Here is a 15199-nt window from a genome sequence, read left to right as displayed (position 1 = left end):
TCCAGAGGTGGTATCCACTCTTTCAGGACCACCACAATGGGTGAGATACCGTTGGTCATGTTAATTTGGACGTCTAGTTTCTGCCACACTAGATGGCAGCACCGAGACTCTATTTGGATGCTAAAGTGCACTAGGAATTTAATTTTGCCGGAAATGCCAAGAGCCAATAAGGCACTCCAGGGATCTTTTACATGCCGCATAATCATACGACATGGCCGCTGAGGATTTTCTGCATCCCGAAAATCCGGTGTCTGGGCCGGGGATCGAACCCGCACACTTGGGCTCAGAAGGCCGACGATAAACCAACTGCGCCACCCAGCCGCTAGTTGTATCTAACACTATTAGAATTTTCATTCGGAAATTACAGTAAAATAGCGGACAGCAGTCTGTCCATCCAATTAACCACAAAGTTTACGGTAGGAAGATTTTTTACTTTTACGGCTATTTACAACTAGAATAGTTTCAAAACCATAAAAATGAAAGTTAACTAGATATTTAAGTTAGGCTTTTCATTAACTAATCTGTTTTGCAATTGAAAAATCAACTTAAGCATCAAAGAATTCAATATTGAGATTTTTGTACATTGGGCTTCTTTGTATGGTTAGATACATATTGCAAGAAAATTTTTAAAAAATACATTTAGTTTTATGAGTTTTTTTTTGGAATTCCATTTCATTTCGTTTATAGCATTAGCAATAGGAGAAAAATAGTAATCAAACCATTTTTCTCGGAACCTATTGTGAAGCACCTATGCTGCTTTTTTTTCGCATGTCACGTGGGAGGTCAGGGCCCGCCGGGGAGAATGAAATTTTTGAGTCGTGGTGGCTCAGGGGATAGATCCCTCACCTCATCCCCTCCCTTTTGATCTAATGATCTGGATTCTCGCATTCCAGGACTCAATCTTAATGATTTGAGGGGTAAACCTCAAATATGATAAATAATTTCTGCAGATGATATTTTAAGTTATGAAATCAGACACACAAAAGCACTTTCACTGAATATAATCATACCTTTTTTCGATGGATTCACTTTTCTGACCCCCAAAATATAGAGGGTAGCCGTAATCTGGGAAATAGGATTCCAGTAGTTTGGGAAGGAGGACGCTCCAAAGTTTGGACCCCTTAATTTCAGTTTTACTACAAAATAATGCAAAATTTGAGCGAAATCGGTCGAATAGTTCCTGAGAAATAAAATTTTAAGTATCTGACTTCAATATCTCAGGAACTATTCGACCTACTTCACTCAATTCTTTTTTTGGATGTAAAATTACATTCTTTAAAATGAGGCAAAAAATTTTCAATTCGCTTAAAAAGTTCTTAAGATATAGCAAACTGCGCAAAAAGTAAAATTAATATTAAGGGGTTCAAACTTCGGAACGCTCTCCTGACCATATTTCCCAGATTCAAGCTACCATTATATTTCGAGGCCAATAAATCCGAATCTAAATCCGAATCCGGGAAGAAAAAAATTTATGCTTATTCAGAGAAGGCACGTTTTTGTGTCTGATTTTGTAACTTAAAGTATCGTCTGCACTTATTAATTTACATATTTTAGCTCATTTTCTCGCGCCATTAAGATTGAGTACTTAAACGCGAAAATCCGATCATTCGATCAAAAGTTATTCAAAATGATTCGTTTTTTTTTTCTCTTCGCACACTGTACGTACATAAAATTTCGTTGAGGACGTGATTCAAATGTTTCGAATCAGTTCACGCGTCCGTGACATAGTCAACAGAAGAATGAGTATCAAAAATAAGATGTAAACTATCTGTTTCGAACCGGATGACATGATTTTGCAGGCCTTGAAAAAATCGTAGCAATCATGTACTGAATTTTTAGATAGGAATATGACTCATTAAATTTCTAAAATTGTAGTGAGGAAAAAAGGTAGAATCTGCCAATTCGCATACTAAAATTAGTTTTCTTAAAATAGTATTTTTTTAAAAAAATAAAAAAATATTGATTCATGATAAATTGAAATTATTTAATAACATATTTCGAGCAGTATGTTCCGTTTCTATAAAACAAACTATTCAATTTTGAAATAATTTTCTGCAAATTTCTCTATCTTAACAAGCTCACAACTAGTGAAATACGATTGAATATTTTTAAAAACAGCTATAAGATATTAAAAGAGTCATATTTTTGAACTAAAATCTAGGTTAAGCATCAATGTTTATAATTCAAAAAGACAACAATCGCCTCTTCCACTCTACCTGTTTTTTTTCTTAATGTTTTTTTGATTTTTGTAGAATTTTCTGTTTGTCGAAACCATTAAATTTATTTTAATTAGCTGAACTAGAAGTTTTTTAATTTGATAAATATATATAACAAAAGAATGACTGAAAAATACTAAAATTCTCAATTTAGATTGAAAGATATTTATTTACAGTTAACTTGCTGCGTTGCTTAATTTTAATTACCAAAAATGATAAAAAAAATTACCAAAGGAGGAGCTTTGCAACTTAAGGAAAAGCAGTACGATTTATAAAATTTGGTTGAGTAATAGGAGACATTTTTTTAATATTTAATTCTTTCTTTCGATATAAAATTCTGCTATAAAGTTATTAATTCATCGAAGTGCTGTTTCATAAGTAATTTTTTCTTTAAAACATGTCTGAGTTATTACCGATGAAAACTGAAAAAATCAATTCTCTCAAAAACTGATTATTATTTTAATTTCTTTTTCCTTAAAGCATGGCTAATTGCATTAATACTCAAGAAAAATGGGAAAGTTTAACTTTTTCAGAATTTTTTTTTTATAATTCTTTCACACTGATAGAATTTAATAAGCTTGACGTTACTCAACGTTTTCCAGACTATTTCTTTTCACGCTCATTTGACTATTAAATTTTGTTTTAGTTCCGCGTTATGTAATTTCTAGTTTTGCATAAATATTTTAATTTGGAAGAATGTTGAAAACCATTTTCCTTCATCTTTTATCAATTCATATACAATTAAAATTGTGACGCTATTCTTTGATGTACAGACGTAAAAGCGATTTATGAAGAAAGAAAAGGGAAAAACGCTAAAGAAATCAAAACAAGTGTGAAGATACACTGTAAAAAATTCCGGATAAAATTAATGTGCAAAGAACTGGCACTTTGTGTGCATCATCCTGAAAATTCATTTTATCACGAAATTTTATTTTACCGTAAAAATCATTTTACCATAAAATTTGTTTTATCGTAAAAATTAATTTACCTTGAAATTTAATTTATTGTAAAGTATTTAACCATAAATTTTACAGTAATATTCATTTAATTAGAGTGATTCAATGATTTTACTTAATTATTACTGTAAAAATTACGGTATATCGGATTATTTGTTCCATAACATGTTTCAGTAAGAATGAATTTTATCGTAATTTGACATGGGATTTTATGGAGAGTAAGCGTACCATTTATGCTCTTTTTTTTTTTTTTTTTTTAAATCAAAAATTTTCTTAAAACCACAAATTTTATTAAGTTGCTCTAAACCAGTTGAAAACTTGTAAACGCTTTAAAACTTATACATAAAGACATTCAATAAATTGTTTAAAAATTATAATAAAATCATGTGCATTATTATATATTTTAAAATTAGCTTACAATACTTCATAAAATCTATTGTGGTAAAAGTATTTACAATAGACTTACCTTTTTTTCGTGGATGAGTAGTGTGGACAGTGTGTAAACTTTTTTAATTATTTGACTTGCTTTGTGAAATTTGTAAACTTTTGGAAATAGTTTAATTTTTTATTAACGTACTGGGAAAAATATTGTAACGATTATGAAGATGAGATTTCAATTAAAAAATTGCTGATGTGTTATTCATAATTGAAGCTAAGTCCTTTTTGCATAATTTCTATTACATATCCTTGAAAATTCATTTAATTTTAGTTTTTGATGACACATAAAAATGATATAAATTAATTGGAATAATATTTGACTAATAAAACCGATGATAATAAAATTTAACCTTGAACCTTGTGCGCCAAAAGAAGCCTTGTGCGCCATCTAGGAACCAAATCTAGAACCCGACACTCGAAATTTTTGCTCTGTAACAATCGTACCCTTTTACAATTGACCCCACTCTCCCCTAATCACCATACTTATCACATATTATAGAACCATATTTTATGGTTTATTTTACCAAAATCATTGCCGAAATCGAGTTTTTTGATGTTTCTATAAAGCCAGGAACAGGGTAAAATTTACCATATTCTGATTATTTTTACCATACTTTTTTTTCTCCCCATAGGAATTTCTAGCATATATGATTACATTTTTATCAGAGTATTCCTAACTAATTCGAAAAATATTTTGAAATAGTGATTAAGATTTTCTTCTCCGATCTCGTCAATTATTATTCTTATTATTATTGTTGTTATTACCATTTTTATTATTATCATTACTGTTATCATTGTTGTTTTTGTTGTTATTATTATTATTGTTATTACGAGAATCAGTATCAATGAACGAATAAATACAGATCAATATTTTCTATACTTATTATTTATCAAAAAAAAAAGAAGCACGCAGTTCTTAAGTGAAATTTTGCTTGAAATATCTAGGCATTTGTTTCAGTGACTTTTTTTTAGAATGTGTATAAGCAATTATTAACATCTTCAGGCCCACCAGTGCAGAATTTTACGAATTAAAACTTTTCAAAATTTCTGCTAATGGTACGTATATCTAGGCTTATTGGAAAATCTGGATCTTGGTAAAATGCCGACATTATTAAGCTCGCTTCATTGAGCCTTGTAGACGCAAAGTGATTTTACAAAGCGTTTAAGTTTTTCAACTAGCCTACGACATTTTTTATAATTTTACTTTAGATTGAATATTTGTACAAAAGAATAATAATTTTCATAAATATTGAATTATTATAAATGAGTATTGAGCTGTTATTATTTTTCAAAAAGTCGCGTTTTTAAGATTCGATTTTTCAGGAGCTATTTGACAGATTTCGCTTATCTAATTGATTCGAATGCAGTTTTACCACTTAAAATTACATTCTTTAAATTGATGTAAAAATGGTATACCTTAGAATTCAAAATTTTTTCGACTATTATTAAAAAAATAAGAAAAAATAAGAAAAATTTATTAAAAGTTTCTTTTTGCATCTTATAAAATAAATTTATAATTTTGGGCAAATATTTTTCAATTCGTTTGGAAAGTTCTCGAGGTATGGTGAAATACACAAAAAATAAAATTAACATTAAGGGGTCCAAATTTAAGACCGCTCCCCCAACCAAACTATTGGAACCATATTTCCCAGATTGCGACTACCCTCCATATTTTGGGGGTCAGAAATCAAATATATCATAAAAAAAGATATGTTTATACAGAGAAAGAGCGCTTTTGTGTCTTAATTTGTAGATTCTAATCTCATCTACACTAATTAATTAGCATATTTGAGGTCACCCTCTCGAATCATTAAGATTGAGTCCTAGAACGTGAGGATCCGATCATTACAAGTTAATCAGTGTGGTCAATTTATTTTTTTGCTATTTGTACATTTATGTTACATAATATTAACACACCATGAAATAAATTCCGTTAATTGATTATTTTAAACTTATCTTACAAATATAAAGGTTGATTTCTAGCGATTTATAAGGGTAAAAAAATATTTGTTATTTTATTATTATTACCCAAATGTTTATAAACACTATATTTTTAATTACTCTTACGGAAATGAATATTGAAAAAACATAAATATGTTCAGATGAAAAAAATGAACATTTTCTGTTGCAAAAACGTCTAATTTCCCGTAATGGGATGAATTTTAAAAATTGATATTTGAAATTGAATTTCAGAACAGGATAGTACTATTTTGAATTGGAAAATAGATTAACTTCTAGATACAAATATGTCTTGTTGCATTACTAACAATGTTGCAATGAAGAAAAATAGCAAAAACTGCTGATTTGTAAATTGTATATTTTTGCATAAGAGCATACTTTCTGTTACTTATAGCAGAAATAAAACTGGTCATCTTTAAATTTGAAGTTCATTGGTTATATTCACTGGTTAACGTTATTTTTTAAAGTTATCTTGTATAATATGCCTCACGCGACGCATTATTTTCATTTTTACTTCATAAAAAATGCATCGTTTCTTATGGATAATGGATATACCATACTTTTTATACCATTTTGTTTTTAATTTTGAGTTATGGGTGCATTTTTAGCGGTAAGGTTATTTGTTTATCGTTTTGAAGTTCTAAAACAAGAAATCTTTTCATGTAACAGTTTGTGAAGCTTAGAGGTATGTTTAAGAACTTTACAACTCCTTAAACAAAATGAAGTATGTATTAAACTTTTAGTCTAAAAGCTTCATTTTTACGTTCACCAGAATTTTCTTGAACTAGTTATTATCGTGGTAATAGATTTAAACTAGAAGACTCTAAGTCTTATGATTTCGAGTTTTATTTACACTTTTTAAGGTTAAGTTATCTACACGCAGAGAAAGATTTTGATAAAATTACCTTACTGTATGATAATGACATTTCAAGTTTTAAACAAATTTGGTTAATTAAAACAAAATATACCGTATTTAAAGCATTCATATGGTAATGCTTTCCCGGAAATACCGGTTTTCAAAGTTATAGTTCAAACTAACACATATTTAGAATAAAATTAAAAATTTAAGAGTAAATTTTAACAAAAGATTGGTTTTTATGTCATGCTATAAGATATGATTAAATTACTAAATTTTGCCAAAGGTTTTCACAAGTTATAAAATTATATTTTATTGTTAAATTTACCAAAATCCTTACCACAGCTCCTCGATAAAAATTACCGAGCTTTATGATGTTCCCATGAAACCAGAAACATGGCAAATTTACCATATTCTGGTAGTTTTGACCATACTTTTTCCCCATTGTATTATGGTTATAGGTTTGAGCTACGATACATAGATAACCATTTAACTAACCGTGTGTTGAATTTAACGGTAAGCGTTAGAACTAAACAACTCTTAAAATGACACAGAATATTAATTTTTTTTCAAAATAGTTTTTTTTCGAGTTATCTAGTTTTGATACTTTACTGAAGATGTGTATTAATTATTAACTGATTCAAAAACATATTTTAGAAAAATATCTTTTCTGTATTACATTACATAAGTAAATGAAATATTTCTATATGTCACATTAAAAAATGCATTTCTTTATTTATTTATTAATAAATAAAAACATTTATAAATTTTATATAATGCTTCATTTTTTTCAATATGAAAGAACATTATCTGAAGAAGAATTATTAATTGTGTTTAAACGTTTTTATTAAAATGAATTTTTTTATCGTTTGGATGGGAGAATATTTTTATCGTTTGAAATAAAATTATGTTTTTTTTTATTTCATCAAGAATTTTAACTTAAAAAGCAAATAAATTTATTAATTATCATTTTTAAAACAAATTTCCAAAACAGGTAAAGAAAAGAACACCATTTAAAATTAATTAACGAATATTTAAATTATAATTCATTTAATGAAATTTATCTCTTTTGCATCTACACTTTCAATAAAACAAAAATTCTTCAGCATTAGGAAATGAAAATAAAAAACTTCCACCAGCTTTGATAGAACCAGCGTCGTTTAACTTTACAGTCAGTCGTTTTAACCATTCGGTCATGATTAAACTCAATTTACATATTTTTTTTAAACTTTATTTCTTATCTTTTTATTTTAATAATAAATGTACTGGACCTAGAGGGTTTATATCTTGATGCACAGGCTGCTATTGCAGGGCTAATTTTTACCTCATCTTATGTTTTAGACCATGATCTTTAATTTAAGTTTCGTTTCCTATCAATATGAATTTTACAGATATGTACTCTCCTTGTTAAATAAATAACATGTACGTCATAAAAGGAAAATCAAACTTTTTTTAGTTGCATTACTTATTTATAAATCAAATTTTTTTTATATGTCTTAATATAGGTTTTTTTTTCCTTTATCAAACCAAGTTTAACATATGCTTAAACATTACTTTTTTTTTAAAGTTTTAAAAAGTTTTTTTTCAAAGGAATGCCTTATATTATATTTAAAGAACTATTTTAATACTTCACATTCTAATTAGAAGAAGATTTTAAAAGAAATATAAGGACAAAAGAAACAGTTTAGAAAAAATCTTAATCTCATTTTTATTTATCTACCTTTTTAAAAAAAATAACTTAAGTAAAGCCCATAAATAAGGAAACAAATTTTTTTTGTGAAAGCATGTAAAGAAATATATGCATATACGGCCTACTACAGAAATAATTGAGTTTTAATAAGAAACTTTCAAGCTCCCAAAACATATTTTATCTCTAAATTTTCTCTTTGGGAAATACAATTATTGACGAAATTTTTTTGGTCATAAAATGTTTCTTAAGAAAGTATTTTACATTAATTTGGATAGGAAATATATTGAGCGGCGATACTAGATTATGTAAACATCTACACTTAAAGGATTTTAGATTTGTAAAGTGTAATTTAAATTTCTTTGTGAAGAATTAAATAGTTTTCAGTTTCCTAAAAAATTAAATAGTTTTCAGTAAGAGAAATTCGTTTAACTATCAATAGTTAGTTTTTTTTGTCGAATTAGAATTAAACTTCGTAACAAAATAATTTTTATCTGTACTATGACCTACTTTTTTCTGAATTCAGACTTTGTCATGCGTGCTTTGATAAGGGATTTTAATCTCCATCTATGCTCATAAACTTATAAAACTTCTCAGACATTCCCTCGATAATATAAATTAAAGTTAGCAATCCTGAATAGTTACATTTGAATTTCGAATTTCAATCATTTATTTTTTTGAACATTGATTTTTTTTAAATATAAATTTTAAATGTCGTACCATGCAGTGTACTCTGAGCTCCGCATCCGTGATAATGACAAAAATGACAGCCAGAATTGCTAATATTTTAATGTTTTGAGAATAAAGGTTAACAGTAAAGTTTAAAAGTATCTCAAGTTCCATTTTTTTTTTGTTCCAACGTGATCGATAAAAAAATTCCTATGTTTATTTTTTGGTACACTATTTGTATATCCATACGCTTAGAAATAAAGAAATATGGTCAATAATTAGGTAAATGGTATTATGTTATTAATTCTTTAAACAATAAAGCAAAAATATATTGCAGTCAACGTGAATCAGATAATACGTCTTTGTACTTGGAATAACTGACAATTTGGTTTATTTATCATGTTTGGTTTATTTATGCGATGTGTCAATACATGCTTCAACATGTATTGACACAAGTGTGTTGCATTTTTGTATGAGTCAATTTTTTCGGACATATGTCTCTCTTTATACATAAGCGAGTTTTTCGGATAAATGTCTCTCTCTATACATAAGCGAGTTTTTCAGATAAATGTCTCGCTCTATACATAAGCGAGTTTTTCGGACAAATGTCTCTCTCTATACATAAGTGAATTTTTCGGATAAATGTGCCAGTTTTTCAGACAAATGTCTCTCTCTATACATAAGCGAATTTTTCAGATAAATGTCTCTCTCTATACATAAGCGAGTTTTTCAGATAAATGTCTCGCTCTATACATTAGCGAGTTTTTCGGACAAATGTCTCCCTCTATACATAAGCGAGTTTTTCGGATAAATATGCCAGTTTTTCGGACAAATGTCTCTCTCTATGCATAAGCGAGTTTAGCAATTTTAGCTATTTTAGCAATTTTGATAATTTTTTATAGCAATGAGCATTAAATAAATTTAGTTAGCATAGATACATAATTAAAATATAAAAATTCATACCCTCCTACTTGGTATAGAAGATTTTGTGCAGTGTTCAGTGCAGGTAAGAGTGCATTATGGAAAATTAGATTCTAAATACCTACATGGTGGTCTGAGTATCAAAAGAAAAATATGTTATCGAAATACTCCTATAGAAAAGGAGGAAAAAAGGAACAACAATCACATTATAGCAGTCTTATTTACATGAGCTCTTCAATTGCAGTTGAATAATCTCCTTTCATTGATGGTTTAAGCAAATTAATATTTACTGAGCACAGAAAAATACCTTGAAAGTGGTTCCACTAGCATTTAAGGGAGCATATTTTGAAAAATTTAGCATAAACCATAAGAAAATTGAATACACCAAAAAAGCTGCAATATGTTTTTCTCTTTCTAGGAAGAATATGTTTTCAATATGTTTCAATACCATATGTTTCCTCTTTCTATGATTTGTATATTGCCAAGGACAAATAGTCATAATCGAGAAGACAATTTCTAAATCTATAAGACAAGTAGTCTAAAATTTAAAAATGGTATTCTACGTGTAGTCGAAAATTTAAAATGGTATTCTACACACAGTCTAAAATTTAAAAATGGTATTCTACATGTAGCCTAAAGTTTAAAACAAATTTTTATTTTATTTCTAAAATGCCGAATTATTAATATTTTCGCCTGTTCAAAATAATGTGTAGTATTCGTTTTAAGGTTTTGTACGAAAAACGTTCATCTCCAAGTTCTAATTATTTTCCTAAAATTATGTGACGTAATCACATAATTGCAACGGAATATTTTGTAAGCAGCCGTATTTTAATATAAAAAATAAAAACATCTCTATACATCAAGCGGCTACTCAACTGTTTAGATTTTTCCCTCTCCTGTAAAATTAGTTATGGTGGAGTTGACCGTTATTATGACCCTTATGGGATATGACCATCCCCACTCTTACTTGTGCAATATTAATTGACTATATACGAGTATACTCGTATATCGTATACAACTCGTATATCAAGACTATATCAAATCAAGAGACTATGTAGTACAGTTGGCTTTTGTCATTATACTACATAGTCTCTTGATTTTAGAATGTACGATTTTATATCTCAATTCTCTCTTTTTTTCCTTTGAATAAGCTGGAAAACGGATTGCAGGAAGTGGCTTATCTTTTTATGTAAATATATACTCATAATTTGTTGTATTTTAAAATGTTCACAATACAAAACAAGCTATAACCTGAAATATTATTTTTCATCATTTATTTAATAAAAGAAAATCATTCTGAGTTTGAAACAAGACCTTGCGTAACAAGGAAACAGAATTGCTGAATTGAAATTTCATTTAAATAAAAAGACAAAGTATGGCCATAAACCATATTATGACTAGTAGTTTCATAGTCAAAAAATTATTTGTTGCAAAGTGTTTTGATAAATATCTATCGGAATATCAGCCATATCTTTGAAAAGCTGATAGAACTGACCAACAAGACTGAAGAGTTCACCAAAAAGGGCTCTTTTTTTTCTTGAATGATGCATTGTTTCAGGCATCTCTTCAGCAGCTTCAGAATATGCACATACCAAAACACAGACTAGAATGAGGGCGAGAACAATCTTTCTGGAATTCATCTAAATTTAAAATTATAAAATATGTTAGAAAATGTTGATTCTAATAATTAATTTTATGTATACATATGTATGGAAAATAATGAAGATTAATGACAAAAGAAGAAGAAAAATTAATAAAATAAAATTATTTCTTAAAATATTGTAAATTTTTTTATTTATTAAAAAAAAACACTTGTTAAAAATCCGGAAAACAAAATAAAGAAGAGATATAACCTCTTCATCAGCTCACACGATTACATCCACAAAAAGAAGTGCTTTCTAATATTGCATCAATGCAATAGTGTGAGGAGCACTCAAAAAAATTGAAACGAAAATCGAACCCGTTAAGTAAAAAAAAATATACCAAATAAAACGTATCAAGCAAAAAACAGAAAATAAAATGTAAAGAAAATACAGAAAGACACGAGAGGAAATCTATAAAGCGAGGAGTGCATTCGAATGATTTGAAATATTTTCGTAATAAGATTGCCGGATTACAAAATATGCATTGATATATTTAGCTTTGGCTATATTGATGCAGTATTAGAAAGCTCTTCTTTTTGCGGATATAATCGTGAGAGCTGATAAAAAGATTATATCTTTTCTTCATTTTGTTTCTTGGATTGTTAATAAGCTTTCTTTAAAACAACAAATAAAAAAAATTACAATATTTTTTAAAAATTATTTTTTTAAATAATTTTTCTAATTCTTTTGTTATTAATCGTTATTATTTTCCATATTTTCTCAATATTTTAACTTATTTTATGAGTTCTATGTACTTGCAGCCTATAAACAGTTAATAAAACTTAAATAACTTATATAAAACTTAAATAACTTATATAAAACTTATATATATATATATACAAAATCAAAACAACTCAGACTATCTCTTTAGAGCTGTAGCTTACGATTCAAGAAGCTTTGCTTTACTTAAGACAGCGGTTCTGTGAGCAGAAAAATTTGGCAGATTATAAATTTTGATGAATTCATCGATAAAGAATGAAGCTTTTTTTATTATTATTATTAATATTTTCAAAAGATATCACTGAAGTTTTATTGATTATTTATCTTCTGTTAACTAATTGTATAGTTAAGATATAAATATAATTCATAATTTTAAAACAACAAAAATGTAACTAGTTTTTCATGGGACAAGTGCAATTAAACAGCCATAATATTACATAAAAACCAATAAAATAATTTTTTTACTGAATAAACCAATTGTTGTAAGATTCATTTCTAACAATTCATTTCTAAATTTCATCAATACATTTCTTTAAATTTGCATTCCATGCTTTCAGTTCGAAGGTAGGATTAAACAGAAAACAACACTTAACAGCTATAAACAGCATGCTCGTAGCTTGGTCCTTGTAGCGTAAATGACATCAACATTAGGTAAAGATACGTAACATTTAAAATAAATGCGAGCATGCGCAGTTGCTTCAATCGATTGTACAGGAGAGTACGGAAACTGACGTAAAAGTACGAAAACTCCCAATTAGCTAAGAACAATACTGAGAAATAAGGATCAATAAATATATTGTAGATAAATTCTGTTAACTATGAAATTCCACTCTGGCATCATCACGAATCTTTTCTAAAAACACATCGACCCTTGCGCCCTCTAACTGCACATAAAGGAAACGGTTAATATAATATATTTAAATAAATAGCACTCAAAAGTTATAATTTAGTACTTCTGTCAGATTTTTGTTTATTTTTGTGCGATACCATGGACATTGATTACATTTATATAGTAAGAAGGAATGAGATACTTCTTTGAATCTGATTAGTTTCAAACTTTTGTTTTTTCTCGCTTCGTTCCAATTAATATTACTGAATAAAGATAATGTATGCAAGTGTTTCAATTTTTTGTGCATATTCTGCATTTATATTTGTGTAAGAACATAAAATTCTCAATTAATTCGAAATTTTTTTATCTTAGATTTAAAAGTGTCGAAAAGTGTTTCTGTTGTATTTTCATTTAATCATGTCTATTTCATTCTGTAATAACGCTTTTCTAAATTTATTCTATATTTAAAAAGTTTTAATGTTGCTTTATAGTCCAGAGAAATATATATTTTAATTAACGTTGAATCAAATTTAAGAACGAGAAAAAGGGTCTGAAATTAAAATATATATAAAATAAATCGTTCTTTAACTAAGCAAAGCGAACTTTTGTGTTTATTGACAGACGATGTCCTTTAAAAAACATCAAAGTATTTTATAAAACTAAAATGAAACAAATTATTAAACGATTGCAAAGAATTTAACAAATTCAATTAAAAATAATAAAAGAAAGCGAAAAAATCAATCTAATTAGTAGTTTTTTGCCGTAGCGTGGCTCTAAAAACGTTTTTGATATTGTCACCATTTTCCCGCGCAATGAAAAATAAATAAAGAAATAACGCGTTGCCTTTCTAGCAATGCTCTAGCAATAGAATGGGAATTCTTTATAGATTTCTCAGTGAATAAGAGATAAAGAAATATTTTTTTGGTAAAAAAAATACCATTATTTTTATTAATTCTTTGCTGATAAAAGCCAAAGATATCTGGATCTTTCTTTTTTAATTCTGAAAACATACCATGTTATTTGATTTTCTAACCAATAAGAATGTAACGGTAGCATTCAAAAATAATTTTAGATGATTATGTCTTCGACTAAATTTTTAGAGAGGTTCTGTGTACCAAAAAAAACATCATCCTAAATAACTTTTGATCTAATGATCGTATCGTTACTGTCGAAAGAGTGACCTCAAATATGCTAATTCATTAGTGCATACGATATTTTAAGATGCGAAATCAGACTCAACGTACTTTCTCTGAATAAACATACCCTTTTTTTTTCGGCGGATTTGGATTTCTGACTCACAAAATATAGAAAGTAGCCGGAATCTGGGAAAAATGGTCTCCATAGTTACGTTAGGAAAGAGACTTACCCCTTAATGTAAATTTTACTTTTTACGTATTTCGCCATATCTCGGAAAATTTTTAAGCGGATTGGAAAATTTTTTGCACATAATTATAAAATTCGTTTGTCCCAAGATAATTCCATGCAAAAAATAAATTTTAGTAAATATTTATTTTTTATTATTTTATTAAAAATAGTCTGGAAAATTTTGAATTCTAAGGTATACCATTTTTAAAAAATTTTAAATAATGTAATTTTACATGGTAATGCTAGATTCGAATCAATTTGATAAGCGATATCTGTCGAATTGTTCCTGAAAAATCAAATTTTAAAAAACACGACTTTTTTAACAATCATAATAACTCAATATTCAATTATAATAAGTAAATATTTATGAACTATTTTCACGCCATTTTAAAGTATGTAATTTTGCATGTCAAAATACAGAATTTGAGTAAAATCGGTCGAATAGTTCCTGAGAAATCGAATTTTAAATATACGAGTTTTTTAAAATTCAATTTTTCAGGAACTATTCAACCCTTTTCTCTCAATTATAAACGAATTTTATAATTCACTTAAAAAGTTCTCGAGATATGGTGAAGTAAAATTAACAATGTGGGGTCCAAACTTAGGATCGCTCGATCAAACGAGGATAACCATACTTCCCAGACTGCAGCTAGATAGCGGAAGTCAGAAATCTGAATCCATCAGAAAAAAAGGTATGCTTATTCAGAGAAAGTACGTTTTTGTGTCTGATTTCGTAACTTTAAATATCGTATGCACTAATTAGGTTATATGAGGTCACCTCCTTGAAGCATTAAGTTTGAGTTCTAGAACCTGAAGATCCAATCATTAGATAAAAAGCTTTTCAAAATGGTTCGTTTTTTTTTATGCACTGTACATTATTGTTATTTGCTACTAATAGTATATTAGTATATATATATATATATATATAGTCATGCGTGCT

At 27.9% G+C, this 15199-nt stretch overlaps 1 long non-coding RNA gene across 1 annotated transcript in view; it reads right to left on the bottom strand.

The window, feature by feature from the left end:
• Positions 1 to 11038: 11038 nt before the first annotated feature.
• Positions 11039 to 15199, bottom strand: part of LOC107450447 (uncharacterized) — a 4930-nt gene continuing 769 nt past the window's right edge. The window contains exon 2 of the long non-coding RNA XR_001584923.3: positions 11039 to 11342. This is a non-coding gene — a long non-coding RNA (uncharacterized lncRNA). The remainder of the gene's footprint in view (positions 11343 to 15199) is intronic.

This window comes from Parasteatoda tepidariorum, chromosome 8 (assembly GCF_043381705.1).
Source record: "Parasteatoda tepidariorum isolate YZ-2023 chromosome 8, CAS_Ptep_4.0, whole genome shotgun sequence".
NCBI classification, from domain to species: Eukaryota; Metazoa; Arthropoda; class Arachnida; order Araneae; family Theridiidae; genus Parasteatoda; species Parasteatoda tepidariorum.
Note: the sequence above shows the minus strand (reverse complement) of the source record. Positions and strands in the feature narration are given on the sequence as shown.